The sequence below is a fragment of the Triticum dicoccoides genome, chromosome 3A (assembly GCF_002162155.2).
Source record: "Triticum dicoccoides isolate Atlit2015 ecotype Zavitan chromosome 3A, WEW_v2.0, whole genome shotgun sequence".
Taxonomy (NCBI): domain Eukaryota; kingdom Viridiplantae; phylum Streptophyta; class Magnoliopsida; order Poales; family Poaceae; genus Triticum; species Triticum dicoccoides.
Window position 1 is genome coordinate 147465805 of NC_041384.1, and position 19367 is coordinate 147485171.

Below are 19367 nucleotides of genomic sequence, written 5' to 3' on the forward strand. Positions count from 1 at the left end.
TCTAGCGGCTGGGGAGGGATGAAGAAGTGCCTACACCAACTGATCCGCAACCATCAAACTGTCGTGATGAAGAATCCTGATCCGGTCGCCGGTTTTATGGCTACTGTGAAAAACAATGGCAATGTTTGAGCCGCTTTGAAGCTTCATGTAATAGGATAGCTGAAACTTTGTTTATCTGCCAGGCCATCGAGCATGTTTCATAACGCTTTGTGACAATTTGTGCCTCCCTTCAGGATATATTTTATGCATAGCCTATGATGACTTTCCTTCCTGGGTCCAAAAAACTTAAAAGTGTCTAGCGGTTTACCGCTAGACATGTCATAATATCCAAGAAGTATATAGTACTTGAGCTGAATAATCAAGTGTTTGTACAAAAAATAATACAGAACATACCTTATTGATTGACCAAACGTGTATACAGCAAAGGTGTTTAACACCAACCCGATACGTTTGATAATTTTATCTTCATAATGTCGGTCTATATATCAAACGGATCTTATCCATGGCCGCTTTGTCTCCTCTTCCGATTGACGTGAGTCTTCATGCTCTCGAACATCAATGAGGTAGTAAGATCCGTTGTGCAGGTTTTTGCTGACCACAAAAGGTCCTTCCCAAGGGTGGGATAAATTGTGCATATCAGTCTGATCCTGGATGAGCCAGAGCACCAAATCACCTTCTTGAAAGGTTCTAGTTTTAACCCGGCGGCTGTGATAACGTCGAAGATCTTGTTGATAAATCGCTGAACGTGCTGCTGCAAGATCATGCTCTTCATCCAACAGGTCCAGAGAATCCTGACGTGCCTTCTCATTATCAGCCTCAACATAAGCTGCAACACGGGGCGAATCGTGACGGATGTCACTAGGAAGAACTGCCTCCACTCCATACACCATGAAGAAAGGTGTGTAACCCGTAGACCTATTGGGTGTGGTGTTGATGCTCCATAACACAGAAGGTAACTCCTCAACCCAACAACCCGGCGTCCGCTTTAAGGGAACCATAAGCCTTGGTTTGACACGGCTTAGAATCTCTTGATTTGCACTTTCCGCTTGACCATTAGATTGGGGGTGAGCCACTGATCCTAGATCAAGCCGGATGTGCTCACGTTGACAGAATTCTTCCAGCTCCCCTTTTGACAGATTAGTGCCATTATCTGTTATAATACTGTGTGGAAAACCAAACCGGAATATCACCTTTTTGATGAATTGAACGGCTGTGGCTGCATCACACTTGCTGACTGTCTCTGCCTCCACCCATTTACTGAATTTATCAACTGCTACTAACAGGTGGGTCTTCTTTTCCTTAGAGCGCTTGAAGGGTCCAACCATATCAAGCCCCCAAGTTGCAAACGGCCACGTAATTGGAATCATCCGCAACTCTTGAGCCAGAACGTGCGCACAGCGGGCAATTGTTTGACATCCATCACATCTCTTGACTAAATCCTCCGCATCAGCATGCGCCGTCAACCAATAGAAACCGTGGCGAAAAGCTTTGGCCACCAACGACTTTGAACCGGCATGGTGACCACAATCCCCTTCATGGATTTCTCGCAAAATCTCACGACCTTCTTGAGGAGAAATACAGCGCTGAATTGCTCCTGAAACACTGTAACGATGTAACTCCCCGTTGAGTAGGGTCATGGACTTGGAACGCTGGATTATCTGTCGAGCCAACGTTCCCTCATCTGGTAACTCACCCCGTTTCATGTAATCTAGATATGGGATCGTCCAATCCGGTATGGCATGCAGAGCTGCCACCAACTGAGCCTCCGGATCAGGAATACCCAAATCTTCTTCAGTTGGTATTTGACTGACGGATTGTGCAACACTAGTAGAAAACAGGGCTTTGGTCCAGGCCGGGTCAGCCCATTAGTCCCGGTTCAGTCCAGAACCGGGACCAATGGGGGCATTGGTCCCGGTTCCTGAGCCCAGGGGGCCGGCCGGGCCACGTGGGCCATTGGTCCCGGTTCATCTGGACCTTTTGGTCCCGGTTGGTGGGATGAACTGGGCCCAATGGGCCTCGCTCCTGGCCCACAACCATTGGTCCCGGTTCGTGCCTCAAACCGGGACTAAAGATTAGACCTTTAGTCCTGGTTTGAGGCACGAACCGAGACTAATGGGGTTGAGACCTTTAGTCCCGGTTTGTGCCACGAACCGGTACTAAAGGTCCCATTTTCAAACTCTACCCCCCCCCCCCAAGTGGATCGCCTTTTCAGTTTTAAAAAAAATAAAAGAAAATGATGGAAATGTCAAAAAAATAAAAGAAAATAAGTTTCCCATGTGATATGTGGTCTAGTTGTTGGGAAAATTTGCAAATGTGAATTTTGACTTTATTTGCAAAATCTCTCTGAAATTTGTAAAAACGGGCATAACTTTTGCATACTAACTCGGATGAAAAAGTTTTTTATATGAAAAATCATCTACTCGAAAAGTTACATTCGAATTTAACCGGGGAAACCCCGTTAAACATTTTCAAAATCCTCAAAAACCTAATAGAAAAAAGTTACGGGGCTTTTAAGATCTAGAGTGAAAAAAATCAAAAAAAATTCAAACAGTGGGCAAACTGTGGTCAAACAATGGTCAAACTAATTATTCTAGAATATTAGTGTTACTAAATAATTATTTCAGTTATTTCAATTTTGGTCAAATCTGGTCAAACTGTGGTCAAACAATGGTCAAACTAATTATTCAAGAAATATTAGTATTACTAAATAATTATTGTTTTTTAAAACAATAGTTTCAAAATAAAACTATGAAATGTGTCACTTCATGCTCAAGCAAAATTCCTGAAGGTCAATAGGATTGACATCTTAGTATTGTCAGGAAAACAACAAGTGCAGACTTGGAGCGAGGGAGAATAGAACCCGGAAGTTAAGCGTGCTCAGGCTGGGGGAGTGGGAGGATGGGTGACCGTTCGGGAAGTTAGATGATTTGGAATGATGAGGGGTGATTAGAGGATAAATTGAGAAGTGATGAGGGGTGGTGATTATAGACTAGAGGTTAAAATAATTCAGAAATTTGAAAATCAAAAAAAAATTCAAAAAAATTCAAAAAAAAATTCAAAAAAAAATCATAAAATTTCCTTTAGTCCCGTTGGTGTTACCAACCGGGACTAAAGGTGGAGATCCACGTGGCCGCGCCCTTTAGTCCCGGTTCTGGATTGAACTGGGACTAAAGGGATAGGCATTAGTACCGACCCTTTAGTCCCGGTTCCAGAATCGGGACTAAAGGCCCTTATGAACCAGGACTGAAGGCCCTTTTTCTACTAGTGCAACACATCAAGAAAGACATTGGGCGGAACTGGTTTACGTTGGGAACCAAGACGACTTAAAGCGTCTGTCACTTCATTCTTCCACCGGTCTATATGGTCCACCTGATAACCTTTAAAGTGACCAGCCACTGCGTCTACCTCTCGCCGATATGCAGCCATGAGTGGGTCTTTAGAATCCCAAGTGCCAGACACCTGCTGGGCCACTAGATCTGAATAGCCGAAGCACTTAACCCGGCTCAAATTCATCTCTTTAGCCATCCGAAGCCTGTGGAGTAAAGCCTCATATTCAGCTGCATTGTTAGTACAAGGGAACATTAAACGGAGTACATAACAAAACTTGTCACCTCGTGGGGAAGTTAATACGACTCCAGCCCCCGAGCCCTCCAACTATCTGGACCCATCAAAATGAATAGTGCAATATGTATTATCCGATTTCTCTTCAGGTGCCTGTAACTCTGTCCAATCGTTGATGAAATCCACGAGTGCCTGGGACCTGATCGTCGTGCGGGGTATATATTTGAGCCCATGAGATCCAAGCTCAATAGCTCACTTGGCAACCCGGCCAGTTGCCTCTCTATTTTGAATGATGTCGCCTAGAGGTGCTGAACTGACCACTGTGATGGGATGGCCCTAAAAATAGTGTTTAAGCTTTTGGCTTGCCATAAACACCCCATACACCAGTTTCTGCCAATGTGGATACCTCTGTTTTGACTTAATGAGCACCTCACTGATATAATAAACCGGCCGTTGAACCGGATACTCCTTGCCAGGCTCCTTGCGCTCTACCGTAATGGCTGCGCTAACAGCTCAGGCATTAGCAGCCACATGTAACAATAATGGCTCTTTATCGATCGGCACTGCAAGCACGGGCGGTTCAACTAGCTGCCTCTTCAGATCCTCGAACGCTTTATCTGCTGCCTCACTCCAGACAAAGTCATCTGTTTTCTTGAGCATCTGATATAAAGGGATGGCATATTCTCCAAGGCGGCTGATAAACCGGCTCAAGGCTGTAATCTGGCCGGCCAGATGTTGAACATCGTTAATACGCGCCGGTTTAGCCAAGGATGTAATTGCTGCAATGTTTTCCGGATTAGCCTCAATGCCTTTGTTTGAAACCATAAAACCTAAGAGCTTGTCTGCCGGGACACCAAAAACGCACTTCTCCGGATTGAGCATCATCTTGTAAACCCGGAGATTGTCAAAGGTTTCCCGTAGATCATCTATCAATGTCTCCTCCTTTCTGGATTTGACCACAATATCATCCACATACGCATGAACATTGCGCCCAATTTGTTTATGTAGGCAATTCTGAACACATCGATGGTAAGTCGCCTGGGCACTCTTGAGTCCAAAGGGCATAGAAACATAGCAGAAGGCTCCAAAGGGAGTTATGAAGGCTGTCTTCTCCTGGTCCTTAACCGCTATTTTGATCTGATGATAACCAGAGTAAGCATCCAGAAAACACAAACGGTCACAACCCGCCGTAGCATCAATTATCTGATCAATACGAGGGAGAGCAAAGGGGTCTGCAGGGTAAGCTTTGTTTAAATCCGTGTAGTCCACACACATGCGCCAAGTGCCGTTTTTATTAAGAACCAACACCGGATTGGCTAACCACTCTGGATGAAAAACTTTGCCAATAATCCCAGCAGCCAACAGACGGGCTACCTCTTCACCTATAGCCTTGCGTCTCTCTTCGTTGAAACGACGGAGGAACTGCCAGACCGGTTTGAACTTAGGATCAATGTTGAGTGTGTGCTCAGCGAGTTCCCTCCGTACATCTGGCATGTCAGAAGGTTTTCATGCGAAGATGTCCCGATTCTCACGGATGAAATCAAGCGCGCTTTCCTATTTGGGATCCAGGTTAGCGCTGATACTGAACTGTTTGGATGAATCACCAGGAACAAAATCAACCATCTTAGTGTCTCTAGCCGAGTTGAACTTCAACGCTGGGTCATGCTCCGTAGTTGGCTTTTTTAAAGAGGTCATGTCTGCTGGATCAACTTGCTCCTTATAAAATTTGAACTCCTCCATGGCACAAACCGACTCCGCATAAGCCGCATCGCCTTCTTCGCACTCCAAAGCAATCTTTCTACTTCCATGTACTGTGATAGTCCCTTTATGACCTGGCATTTTAAGTTGTAGATAAAGATAACATGGCCTTGCCATAAACTTGGCATAAACCGGCCGCCCAAGGCGTGGTACGGACTTTTGATCTTTACCACCTCAAATGTCAAAGTTTCTGACCTTGAATCGTAGTCATCTCCAAAACCTACCTCCAAAGCAATCTTACCAATAGGATATGCAGACTTACCAGGCACCACACCATGAAAGACCGTATTTGACGGTTTAAGATCCTTATCTATCAACCCCATACGGCGGAATGTATCATAGTACAAAATATTGATACTACTTCCCCCATCCATGAGCACTTTAGTGAACTTGTATCCCCCGACTTGAGGGGCTACCACCAAGGCCAAATGACTTGGATTATCAACCCGGGGCGGGTGATCATCTCTACTCCACAAAATAGGTTGCTCAGACCACCGTAAATACTGAGGTACTGCCGGCTCAACAGAGTTGACTACCCTTTTGTGAAGCTTCTGATCACGTTTGCACAAACTAGTAGTGAAGACATGATATTTCCCGCTGTTCAGCTGTTTGGGATTGCTCTGATAACCCGACTGTTGTTGCTGCTGCTGACTCCCCTGATGGTTGTAGCCTCCCTGGTTGCCTTGGTGTCCTTGATTGACGTGTCCGGTTTGGTTGCCTGGAAACCCTGAACTAGAACCACCACCTCCGTAACCCAACCCGTGGAAACCTCCTCCTGAACCGCCGGGCGGGCCTTTGTCATATTGGAACATATTGGAATTCTTGAAATCCCGCATGATATAACAATCTTTCTAGAGATGTGATGATGGTTTCTCCTTCGATCCATGCTTTCGACAGGGCTGATTTAACAAACGCTCCAAATTATTGCCTGGACCTGCACCCCTTTGGGGCTGCTTGCCTTTACGGCGCTAGCCATTCTCCTGCTCGTTGGTATTTGCGACAAAGTCCAAGCTACTGTCAGCCTTGCACTTACCGGCGTTTCCATGACCTGCCGGATTATGCTGTTGGCCTTTGGCATTGCCGTTCTTCTTACCTTTCTCCGGTTTGTCCTCCTCTGAATCCGGATCCTTGGTATTATCTGAATCGGCATATTTAACCAAAGAGGCCATGAGTGTTGACATGTCGTTGCAGTGACATTTGAGCCTTCCCAACTTATGTTTTAACGGTTTGAAATGGCAATTGCCCTCTAACGTTAACACTACGATGTCTGCATTGATACGATCTGATGAATGCAAAATCGCCGAGACCCGTTTGACCCAATGGGTCGTGGACTCCCCTTCCTCTTGGACACAAGCGGCCAGATCTACAATTGACATTGGCTGCTTACACGTATCCTTGAAGTTCCGGATAAACTGGTGCTTTAGTTCGGCTCATGATCCAACAGAGTTGTCGGCAAGCTCTTCAACCATGTGCGAGATGTTCCTTCCAACATCATGGTGAAATATTTAGCACACACCGCCTCATCCACATCTAACATCTCCAGTGCCATCTCATAGCTCCCCACCCACGCCTCTGGCTGCAAATCGGTGGTGTAATTTGGTACCTTACGAGGTCCCTGGAAATCCTTGGGCAGTCGCACATTACGCAAAGCGGGAGTTAAACACGGTACCCCTAAGGAACTGAACATCGCCCCTGGCTCCACGGAGGCCGTGGGGTGAACCGGGGTATGCTGTCGTACTCCGTATCGAGCTGTCAACTCGGCCTCTCGACGTGCGCGGCCATGGTCCACAACATCTTGCGCATTAGCACCTCCCCCGGCCGGTTTGTTCCCTCGTGGTGAATTTCGGCGACGTGCTCTACTGGACACGGCTAGTTCGTCCTCCACGTGTCTGCTATAACTCCGGCTTGGACGGGGAGTAGAATGAATCCTCTCACAGCTGTGTGAATATGCTTGCTGTTGGTTTAGTGCTGTTTGAAGGAGATCGCTGGCCCGACGCGTTTCCACTTTAACCGGTGACTCGCCGTCGGTTGGGAGGGCCGCCAGGAGTGAAACGGCGGCCACAATGTTATCCAACGGGTTGGAATAATGCCCGGGCGGCGTTGATGGCACAACGTTGTTCTGGCAAGGTAGGTCCGTCGTGCGTGGCTGAACCGGCGCTCCTGCTCCCGGTGCCCCCGCCCGGTTTAGCGTGGGTTGGTTACCGGCTCCTGCACCTGGCGTGTTGAAAAGATTCTGCGGCTCATAAACCGACGGGAGACATGATCGATACCTTCTTCTCATGACTTCCTCTAAAGCATTCGGATCCAGTCTAATCCGGTAGGCCTGTGCTTCCAACTCGGCCTGCTCCGTAGCCATCCTGGCATTCTCTGCTGCCAGGTCCACTTTAGCCTGGGCTATCAGATCTTTCACTTTTACAATCTCCGCATTGTGTTGATCCCTGGCTGCTGCGTCCACCTCCGCGGACATCAATGTTGCCAGAGCGTCGAACAAATTAGACTAGACTTGGGCCGAAGGTGGCGCCGAGCTTCCTGCCCCTGCTGGTGTGGCCGTCGTTGAACCGGATAGCATTGCTGCGGCGTAGATGAATGAGGCGCCAATTGTGTGCCGGCCATGAAGATGGCGGCCCGGTTTGGCAGACAGGGGGAATCCGAAATACTATTGCCCTCGGATCCTTGGTCAATCCAGCCGTCCTGCAACTGGTAAAGCGATTCGGTCTCTCCAGAAGTCTCGTCATCAGAGCAGACTATGCTTTCTCCATCGGACACCGGTCCATCCTCGTACCCCGATCCATGGACGACACCTACGAAAACATGCCTTGCCTCGGGCTGAACCGGTGAGGAACTTGCACGCCGAGCCGTTTCGATGATGTCGGTGCAGAGGTCCGGCTCGGGGGCCAGTTCGCTGATCTTGCCGATGAAGACGTGAATCCCACCAAAGGGGACCTGGTACCCGTATTCGATTGAATCGGCCTCAGGACCCCATCCTGCATTGTCGATGTAGAGCTTGCCGCGACGACTCTTCGTCATCCGGCCCATAGCGTATCCCTTAAGTCCATTGAAGCTGCCCTTCAAGAACTCAAAACCATCGTGTGATAGCCCCATGGTGGGCGCCAACTGTCGTGGGTTTGTCACGGCAGATGTCCTTGTGAAAGGACTTAGTCGTGGAGCCACCGCAACGGGTTATCTTAAAGGGGTTCAACCGGACAAGGGGACACGGGAGATTATACTAGTTCGGCCCCTTCGATGAAGGTAAAAGCCTACGTCTAGTTGTGATTGGTATTGCTAGGGTTTCGAAGGCCAGGGAGCGAATCCGCTTTGTCTGCCTCTCGAGTTATTGTTGTCTGTCTCTAAACCGCGGCCGGGTCGTCCCTTTATATACATAGGTTGATGCCCGCCGGGCTACAGAGTCCCGAAGCCGGATCATAAACGTATCTGGTTCGGCCTCTCTCTCTCTCTATCTTACTATAGAAGTTACATGACTAAGCCAGTTTACATTTACAGGCTGTAACCCGCCTTTGCGCCCTCCGTAGAGCGCCATCATCTTTACATCTTCATGGGCTTCTAATCTTCAAAGAGTCAACCCGGCTACATAAGGCCAGTTTACCTCTAGTTGTAATATCCCCAACAGGTCCTGAACTGTGCGTCTAAGGATTGATGGTAACAATAGACAAGGGACATGATGTTTTACCCAGGTTCGGTCCCTCTTGATGGAGGTAATACCCTACGTCCTGCTTGATTGACTTTGATGAGATTAGGGGTTACAAGAGTTGATCTACCATGAGATCGAAATGGCTAAACCCTAATTGTCTAGCCTGTATGATTATGATTATGACTTCCCCTATGGTCTAAACCCTCTGGTTTATATAGACACCGGAGGGATCTAGGGTTATACAGAGTCGGTTTAAAGAGAATGGAACTTCACATCTGAAAGCTAAGCTTGCCTTCCACACAAAGGAGAGTCCCATCCAGACACAGAGTCGGTTTAAAGAGAAAGGAACTTCACATCTAGTCTTGTATCTTCACGGCCCATTAGTCTGGCCCATGTCATATAGCACGGATGCCCGAGGATCCGTTAATCCAGGACTCCCTTAGTAGCCCCCGAACCAGGCTTCAATGACAGTGTGTCCGGCGCGCAGGTTGCCTTCGGCATTGCAAGGCGGGTTCCTCCTCCGAATACTTCAAAGCATCTGATCCGAAGAGTTATATTTGGCTTTTCATTTAATGTCATACCCATTGGCTCCCACGCCTCCGTCTCTTATGCTTCCACATGTCAAACGAATACAAAAGGTCAGTATATTTTTGCACATAACACACTGGACATAAAAAGGCGTCTATTTAAAGGGATTGGATCTCAGATGCCATTCCACACTAGGCAGAAAATCCTTAGAGCTCGCTAGGAGAAACCACTCAAACAAGGCTAGCACTCCCAATTCTTCCTCCCGCCCTCATGGCTCTGAAAAAGGCAATTGGGAGAGATGCTCAGTATCTCATGCCCAGCTGACCCAGCTCCAAGCGCAAGGCTACCTTCTCCCTGTGGATCTAGTCCCGGTGCGAGCGGGATTAACTTCTTTTATGGGTGAAGCCCTGGCGAAAATTTTCCCGAATCCTTCAGAAGGGGAGCTAGTGTGCTTCCTTTCCTTTCTCGTGAGAGGCGTTGGATTTCCTATCCATCCTTTCCTCCAAGGTCTCCTGGAGTATTATGGCCTCCAACTGCACAATCTTACGTCGGGATCCATTCTGCACATCGCAGGCTTCGTCGCTCTTTGCGACCTATTCCTAGGCTGCGAGGCCCATTTTGAGTTATGGAGGAAACTATTCTGCCTCGTCCCTCGCTCCCAAAAGGGGTCCATATTCGATGTGGGCGGCGTCGAGATATGGCGCATAGCCAGAACCGATACCTATCCGGCACACCGAAGAAGGCATTCAAGGAGTGGCCCTCGGAGTGGTTTTATATTGAAGACATCGCTCTCCCCGACCGAGTCCGAATGGGCCTTCCCGAATTTTTCAGCGCTCCATTAAAGAAACGCCACATCTGGCACCCTCGGAGCCTCGAGGAGGAAGATAACGCGAAAGTCAAGATGTTAATGGACAACATAAAAATACTCGCCCAATCCGGACTATCCATGATGGAGGCATGGCAATTTCCATAACGCGAGGCGTCCAGCCACTCCAATCAGAGGACTCCCCATGTGGAACTACAACAGGGAGGATGATACATCTCGCTACAGGCGCAATGGTCCGGATGACTTTGCCGCCCTGGCCACCATGCTGGCGGATCTTTATAAAGGGGAGAAAGAAGAATTCACCTGCCTTAAGTGTCGGGACAGATTCTCCATGTACAATCCCCCTAGCTGGGTAAGCTTTCCATCCAGAATCTTATTCAATCCTTATCTTAAGCCACAACTAGTTGGACTCAAACCGACCATCACTACAAAAAAATACACTTCCGTGATGATACGTGTTTGTCACAGTAGGTCGTGTTTTTTGTCATGCATGTACATCCATGACATATTTATGACAGAATCAAGACAGTCATACCTGTGCTGTCGTAGAAGTGTTCCATGACATTCCCAAAATTATCATCGAGGAAGTGTCCACTTCCATGACGATAAATCGCGTGTCACAGAAGTGCTTTTGTCAAGGGTGACAGACACGTGGCATCCACCTTAACGGAACGCCATTAAGCTATCGGGTCGGGTTTTGGATCCGATAACCCGTTAACAGCCCCGACCAATGGGAAATTTCCACGTGTAAAATACTTATAGGCCGGACGAAACACGTGTTAGCTCGTTAGTGGGTCAGATAGGTGCCTATGATATGTCGACACATGCCACGGCCCACCACTGGCCGATTTAGCTTACAAAGTCGGCCCGTTTGACTTGGTCAAAAGTTAATGGGCTGGCCCATGAAAAGCCTGTTAACGGTCTCTTCGCAAATAGCCCATTATACGACCCGCTAACTCACGACCCATTAGGCCCTAAAGGAAATCGGCCCAACAACGTCATGTGGGCCGTCGAATATAACACAAGCTGTCGGTGTCAAAACTGGCGGATCTCGGGTAGGGGGTCCCGAACTGTGCGTCTAGGCGGATGGTAACAGGAGACAAGGGACACGATGTTTTACCCAGGTTCGGGCGCTCTCGATGGAGGTAAAACCCTACTCCTGCTTGATTAATATTGATGATATGGGTAGTACAAGAGTAGTTCTACCACGAGATCAAGGAGGCTAAACCCTAGAAGCTAGCCTATGGTATGATTGTTGTTCGTCCTACGGACTAAAACCCTCCGGTTTATATAGACACCGGAGAGGGCTAGGGTTACACAGAGTCAGTTACAATGGTAGGAGATCTACATATCCGTATTGCCAAGCTTGCGTTCCACGCTAAGGAAAGTCCCTTCCGGACACGGGACGAAGTCTTCAATCTTGTATTTCCATAGTCCAGGAGTCCGGCCGAAGGTATAGTCCGGCTATCCGGACACCCCCTAATCCAGGACTCCCTCAGTAGCCCCTAAACTAGGCTTCAATGACGATGAGTCCGGTGCGCAAATTGTCTTCGTCATTGCAAGGCGGGTTCCTCCTCCAAGTACTTCATAGAAGATTTTGAACACAAAGGTAGTGTCTGACTCTGCAAAATAAGTTTCCACATATTGCCATAGAGAGAATAATATTTACACAAATCTAATCTGCTGAAGTATTCCGTAGTGTGACATCACACCATGGCCAAGTCTTTATTTGAATCATTTTACTGTCCCACCTCAGCGCATTTAGCGAGGCGGTTTCCTTGGCACGTCTTGTCAAAGCAGAGATCGTGTCCCCTTATTCCGGGATTCTCATCAATACGGGCATGGGTAACCCAACCGCGCCATTGATTAGGGCGCTTGGGAGATAAGCGAGTTTTACCAGACTGGTGGGGACGCATAGTTGCGTCCGCCCATACAAGGGGATAAGGATCCACCTTTTCATCCATGCCTTCTTCATCCTTTGCCTATCCATTTCCACGCACTCGAGCTCAAGCGCCCAAGTCCGCACATCCCACCTTAACCTTCTCCAGCCATGTCCGGAGCAGGAGTCAAGTGGATGGTCTCCTCCGTCACGGAGGGACTCATCAAAAAACTGAGGAAGGTCGGATACTTGTCTAACGACATTGCGCACTGGCTTCCCGAAGAGGGGCAGCTGAGCCCCACCCCTAGGCCCCATGAGAGGGTGGTGTTCCTCCCCCATTTCCTCCGCGGACTGGGCTTCCCTCTCCACCCATTTGTACGGGGGCTTATGTTATACTATGGCCTGGATTTCCACGATCTGGCCCCGAACTTTGTCCTGAACATCTCGACGTTTATCATCGTGTGCGAGGCTTTCCTCCACATCCGCCCCCATTTCGGCCTATGGCTCAAGACTTTCAATGTCAAGCCGAAGGTGGTGCGCGGCACCCAGGTGGAGTGCGGAGGCGCCATGGTGGGCAAGATGCCCAACGTCCTATGGCTCGAGGGCTCCTTCGTGGAGACCCTAAAGGGGTGGCAATCATGGTGGTTTTACATCACCGAGCTGCGCGACCCTGAATGGGTCGCAGCCCCCGAGTTCCGATCCGGACCCCCTACGCAGCTCACCTCCTGGAAAGAGACGGGCCTGTCTTGGGGTAAAAAAGGAGAGCTGACCGGATTCCAAACATGTGTCCAGACCCTGGTGGACACGAAGCTCAAACTTTTCAACGTAATCTAGGTTATGCTCATCCGCCGGATCCTCCCGTGTCATCAACGGGCTTTCAAGCTGTGGGAGTTCGACCCGGCGCAGCATCGAACTCTGAGAAGGCTCTTCGACACGATGTACGAAGATGCCTGGAAGGTGCTTTTCAAGGGCGCCGAGGCCCCGGCATCCGCTACCGAGGATCGCGGATTCAGCACACAGCGTCACGCTAGGGCGGTAAGCTATTTTTACCTTTTACAGGGTATTAGTTTTTCATAGTTTGACTCCATGCGGGATCTAAGCTCCCTTACCTTTGACAGGATTAGCAGGAGAGGTCCGGACAGATCAACTGTCTGGCTCCTTTGCCCGAAGGCCCAGCGGAAGCTTGCTTGGCGAAGCTGCTGGTTCTGGCACCCTATGTGGTGCCGGAAAAGAAGGCCAAGAAGAAGGCCACGGGGACTCGAAAGAGTGCCCGACGCCGGGAGGTGTCGGTTTCATCATCCGACGACTCCAAGGCGCACTCCTCCTGTGAAGACGAGGAGGAGGAAGAAGAGACCTCTCCCCCTCCAGCGGGGGGAGGGAAGAAAAGGAAGGTCGCCCCAATCGGGGAGGCCGAAGGGTCCAAGAAGGGGAAGACCCTTCCTCCGGACTACTCCACCAACGCTGATGACGGCGAAGAGGAGTGGCCACACAGGGCCAAGCCCCTGGCAAGATCGTAAGTACTCGGACACCAAAGCAATTCATAGGGTTCCTTTCTTGCACAACTCCTCCTTACGCCGAATATGACTATGCAGTCCACCCAAGGCCGGGCTCGACGAGTCGTCGAGCGGCTCCCTGGATTCGTCGGATGTGAATTCTCTTCCAACGGCTACCTCCCCCCACACTATGGACGACACCGAGGTGGCGTCCCAATAGGTTCCAAGCCAGGAGGAGGTGTTCCTGGAGGCGCCGCAAGGCGACCTCCCGGACTCCAGGCGTAAAGGGGATAAAACCCCCAAGGGCTCCGAGTCCGGCCTTGAGCCGGACACCGCGCCGGAACCGTCAACGGTTCCGGACTTCGGTATGCAGCCTCCTTCCAAGAGGAGCAAGCCTGCCGAGCCGGTGACTTCCGTCCAACCAGAGGCACCGGACAATTTGCTGGAGGTGCTTAACGGCGCCTCCATCGACGAGGAACACCGCACTATTATGAGTGCGGTGATCTAGAAGGTTCAGTCCGACAAGAGCGGACTGACTGAAGCCTGTGCCAGCATTCTAACAGCCTTTGAGGTAAGTAAAGAATATGTAAAAATATTACCGCATAGACAGTAGCCCCTGATGCTCTGTTCGGCGTTCGGAAAGAAAAGCCGAATAGAGGATCTAACAACATCCGCAGGAGTCTAACATAATCAAGTCAATATGTGTATGGAGGCTTCGCTGCTGGCCTCCGACGCACTGACTAAGGAGGTGGATACGCTGAAGCAAAACCTTGCACGGTCCAAGAACGAGCTCGGCCATGCCAAGAGGCAACTCGAGGAGAAGGAAGGTAAGTAATACCTTGCGCAAGTATATAGAGAAGATGTGGTCGCAAAAAATGACAGGATCAATGTGCTATTATACGGGCCACGACCGAGGTGGCAACCCTTAAGAAAGCGCTGTCTGAGGCCGAAAATAGAGCAGCCGCGGAGCGCACAGAGAGAGTGAAGCAGGAGGCGCGGGTGGAGGAGGTGCAAAAAGAGCTCCAGGCTCTCGTGAAAAAACACGAGAGTTTGGAGCTTGACTCAAAGACGCAAGCGTCCGAGCTTGCGGAAGCCCTTGAAAGCGCGAAGTCTGCCAAGGCCGAAGCCTAGAAAGCTCGCCAAGAAATTGCAGCGATGAAGAAGTTAACGGTGGGTAAGGCATTCATTATGCAAAGCAAGCACGTGAAAGTGAATTACTTGTTACTTACCCGAGTTCGGAGCTCTCTAGGATCATTCGCAGATTTGCCCCGCAGTGTGTCTGATGCCGCCGCCTATTACCGCACCGAGGAGGGGAGCTCGATGGAGAAGGTGTTCTGGTCTCAGTGTGCTGAGGCCGGACACCAGGTGCCTTTGAGCGACCAGCTGAAGCAAATGGTCGAGCTCCACAAGGGGGCCGAACAGGCCATAAAAGGCCTCATAGTTCGGCTTTGGCCTAGAGAGGCTCTGCCTGGGAGCTACTTCGGGCTGGTGAGGCGGCTGGTGGATGCCTGTCCACGGCTCGAAGTAATCAAGCACTCCGTCTGCGTAGAAGGTGCCCGTAGGGCGCTTGCCCGTGCTAAAGTGCACTGGGGCAAGATGGATGCGGAGAAGCTGGTGAAGGACGGGCCACCGCCGGGCAAGGAGCATCGCGTACCGCAAGCGTATTATGAGGGCGTCCTGAAGGGTGCCCATCTTATAGCGGATGAATGCTCCAAAGATGTAATTTTTGAGTAAACTCGCATTTGTGATCCTGTACGCTGAAAAATTGTTCATATGTGCTAAGCAACGCTTTTGAATTTAAAATATTACCTTCTGTGCGGCCATTTATCAAATTTGAGAGATGGCGAGTCGTCGGCTTCTGCCCCCATGCCACGAGTGCTGGGGTGTTCGGGATAAACATGAGCGCTCTTTTTCCCATTCTTGGGTCCTTCGAGGCAGGCGCTCAACCCAACGAACAAGACAATCGGACTATAATGCTTGAACACTCTCACTTAGCCATAGAATTCTATAATTTTAAATTTCGGTGAAGCCCCTAGTGTTCAGAAGACCGAGTTCGGGGTGCTATCCACGCCTAGGCCGGACAAAGCCGACTCCTCTCTCTAAGAGGCATAAGTCTTTAGGGACTCGAAAACCTCTCGAACAGCGACCAGCTCTCGCCTCATCATGACGGTCAGTTTTAGCTTTCTCTACTGAGGTGCTTAGCCCAGCTCAACTAGGGCACAATCGCAGTAGTTCTCCTAGTGCTACCTTAGCCGATATAACGGAACGTAAGGTACCAAAACATAGGAGTCGGGCAAACCCAACTATTGACCCAAGACATGATTCGGAGCTGATGCATATAATGCTATAAGTTCGGGGTGCCGCACTTGTGAAAGTGTTCGGACTTCTCGCACCGTATTGTGGGGTACTTAAGCCCCTGGCATATTGGCCGTACCAAAGTGTACGGGTGCAACATGTCATTAATGAACATATATTCATAAAAAAGAGTAATGCAATAATAGACGGAAGCTATGCATTGTTTATTTAAAAAAGCTGCGATCAAAGCAGAATGATACAAATAGTGCAATAAGCAAAAGATGGGACTATTTAACATGTCTTTTCCAGGGGCGAGTTGCGGAATGGTATGTGAAACAGGTATACTGCTCGTTATAGAGACCACCTTAGAGTTCCATAGTGCGGCGTAGCTTTCTGCTCCCCTGGTTGTTGTATCGTTTGTGCGGCAATTGTACTGCCGGACAGACCTTCCGAAGAGTGGAGTCCTGAAAATAAGAGAAAATTAAGAAATCGGCAGCCCCTAGTGCGGTTTAAGCCGTGTTTCGGGCGTGCCGTGGTGGTGCCCCTCCCTCTTTTCCCATGGTATTTCCAGAGCGTAGTTATGTACACGCAACACTGGTTTCGTAAGTTCGCGAGGGCTGGGGTTGGGGCCGCATTGCTATGCTTGCTCGGAACGTGCAAGGCGGTCTTGTTGTAGGTTACTCCGGGCGCACTTGACGGTGTCCAGACGTTTAATGGCCGGACTGGAGAATTGCCTTGAGAGGCTGTTTTGTACTTCCGCTGCGATAGCCGCCATATGCTCCTCCATTCGGAGAGAGCGTTCAGTGTTTCCATTGACCGTGATGACTCCTCGAGGGCCTGGCATCTTGAGCTTGAGGTGTGCGTAGTGCGGCACCGCATTGAACTTGGCAAATGCGGTTCGCCCGAGCAGTGCGTGATAGACACTGCGGAACGGGACTATGTCGAAGATTAACTCCTCGCTTCGGAAATTATCCGGAGATCCGAAGACCACTTCAAGTGTAACTGAGCCTGTACAGTTGGCCTCTACACCTGGTATGACGCCTTTAAAGGTCGTTGTAGTGGGTTTAATCCTCGAGGGATCGATGCCCATTTTCCGCACTGTATCCTGGTAAAGCAGGTTCAGGCTGCTGCCGCTGTCCATAAGGACTCTAGTGAGGTGAAATCCGTCAATAATTGTGTCTAGAACCAATACGGCGAATCCGCCATGATGGATGCTAGTGGGGTGGTCCCTTCGATCAAAAGTGATCGGGCAGGAAGACCATGGGTTGAACTTTGGGGCGACTGGCTCCATCGCGTATACTTCCCTTAGCGCACGCTTCTATTCCCTCTTGGGCATGTGGGTTGCGTATATCATGTCCACTATCCGCACTTGTAGGGGGAAGCCCTTTTGTCCACTATTGCTCGGCGGCCGGGGCTCTTCCTCATCGTCGCTATGCAGCCCCTTGTCTCTACTTTCGGCATTTTACTTGCCTGCCTGCTTGAACACCCAACAATCCCTGTTGGTGTGATTGGCAGGTTTTTCGGGGGTGCCATGTATCTGGCATGAGCGGTCGAGTATTCGGTCCAAACTAGACGGGCCCGGAGTATTTCTTTTGAATGGCTTTTTCTGCTGACCGGGTTTAGAGCCTCTGAATCCGGCATTAACTGTCGTATCCTCAGCGTTGCCGTCATTAACGCGGCGCTTTTGCTTGTTGCGACGCGACCTGCCACTGCTGTCCTTGGTATCCGAATTATAAGGGCTCTTGGTCATGTTATTGCTGCGAGCTAGCCAGCTGTCTTCTCCCGCGCAAAAGCGGGTCATAAGTGTCATGAGGGCTGCCATAGATTTTGGCTTTCCCTGTCCTAGGTGTCGTGCAAGCCACTCGTCGCGGATGTTATGCTTGAAGGCTGCTAGGGCCTCTGCGTCCGGACAGTCGACGATTTGATTTTTCTTGGTTAGGAACTGTGTCCAGAATTGTCTAGGCGATTCCACTAGCTGCTTAATTATGTGGCTAAGGTCATCGGCATCTAGGGGTCGCACATAAGTGCCCTGGAAATTGTCGAGGAATGCGGCTTCCAGGTCCACCCAACAACCAATTGATTCTGCTGGCAAGCTGTTAAGCCAATGCCGAGCTGGTCCTTTAAGCTTGAGTGGGAGGTATTTGATGGCGTGTAGGTCATCACCGCGGGCCATGTGGATATGAAGGAGATAATCCCGGATCCATACCGCAGGATCTGTTGTGCCATCGTATGATTCGATGTTCACGGGTTTCAAACCCTCAGGGATTTGATGATCCATTGCTTCATCTGTGAAGCATAGTGGGTGTGCGACGCCTCTGTATTGGGCTATATCACGACGCAGCTCAAACGAGCTTTGTCCATTGTGTTTGGCCCGGCCGGATTTACTGTATCCAGAGTGACGATCACCGTCTCGTGCCGTGGGGCGCCCACGCAATCCGTAGATCGATCTTGTTTGCCTTGCCTTGTCCTCCAATATATCTCGCAGGTCTGGCGCATTTTCCCGTGCCTTGGTATTTTTTGAGCGGCGTCGGGGTGCGGCTTGAGTGGAGGGCCGAGAGGCCTCTCTGTCGCGGCCATGGGTGGCCGGTCGGCCACATCATGCGCTGGTGATGTAGGTTCAGGTGCTTCCTCCTCAAATCGGGGTAGCAACCTGCGCTTTGGGTAGCTCTTGGAGGGGCGTTCGAGTTCATACTCTTCGGCCGCAAGGACTTCAGTCCATCTGTCGGCTAGCAAATCTTGATCAGCTCTAAGTTGTTGCTGTTTTTTCTTGAGGCTGCTTGTCGTGGCCATAAGCCTGCGTTTGGAACGCTCTTGTTCGACAGGATCCTCCGGCACGACAAATTCGTCGTCGTCGAGGCTTGCCTCGTCTTCGGAGGGAGGCATATAATTATCGTCCTCGACCTCTCTGTCTGCCGCTCTCTCATGAGGGCTGGCTTCTCCATCCTCCTGTGCTGAATCTTGCTGGAGGTGGTTGTCTTTGGCACTATCCGAGGTGTTATTATCTCCCGTGCCGGAATCACCATTTTTGCTTTGGCGGGATTTAGAGCAGCGCCGCTGACGTCGGCGCTTAGGCTGCTTCTTGGAGGGGTCATCCTCCGCTATTCCATTGCCATTGCCTTCTTTTGGGGTGTCCACCATGTATATATCATATGATGAGGTGGCTTTCCAGTGCCCTATAGGCGCTGGTTCTTGATTGTCTCTTGCATCGGCGTCCATACCGTCGATGTCTTCGGAGTTGAAGTCGAGCATGTCGGTTAAATCATCGACAGTGGCTACGAACTGGGTGGTGGGTGGGCTTTGAATTTCTTCATCGTCCGCATCCCAACCTTGCTGACCATAGTCCGGTCAGGGCTCTCCTGATAAAGAGAGAGACTTTAG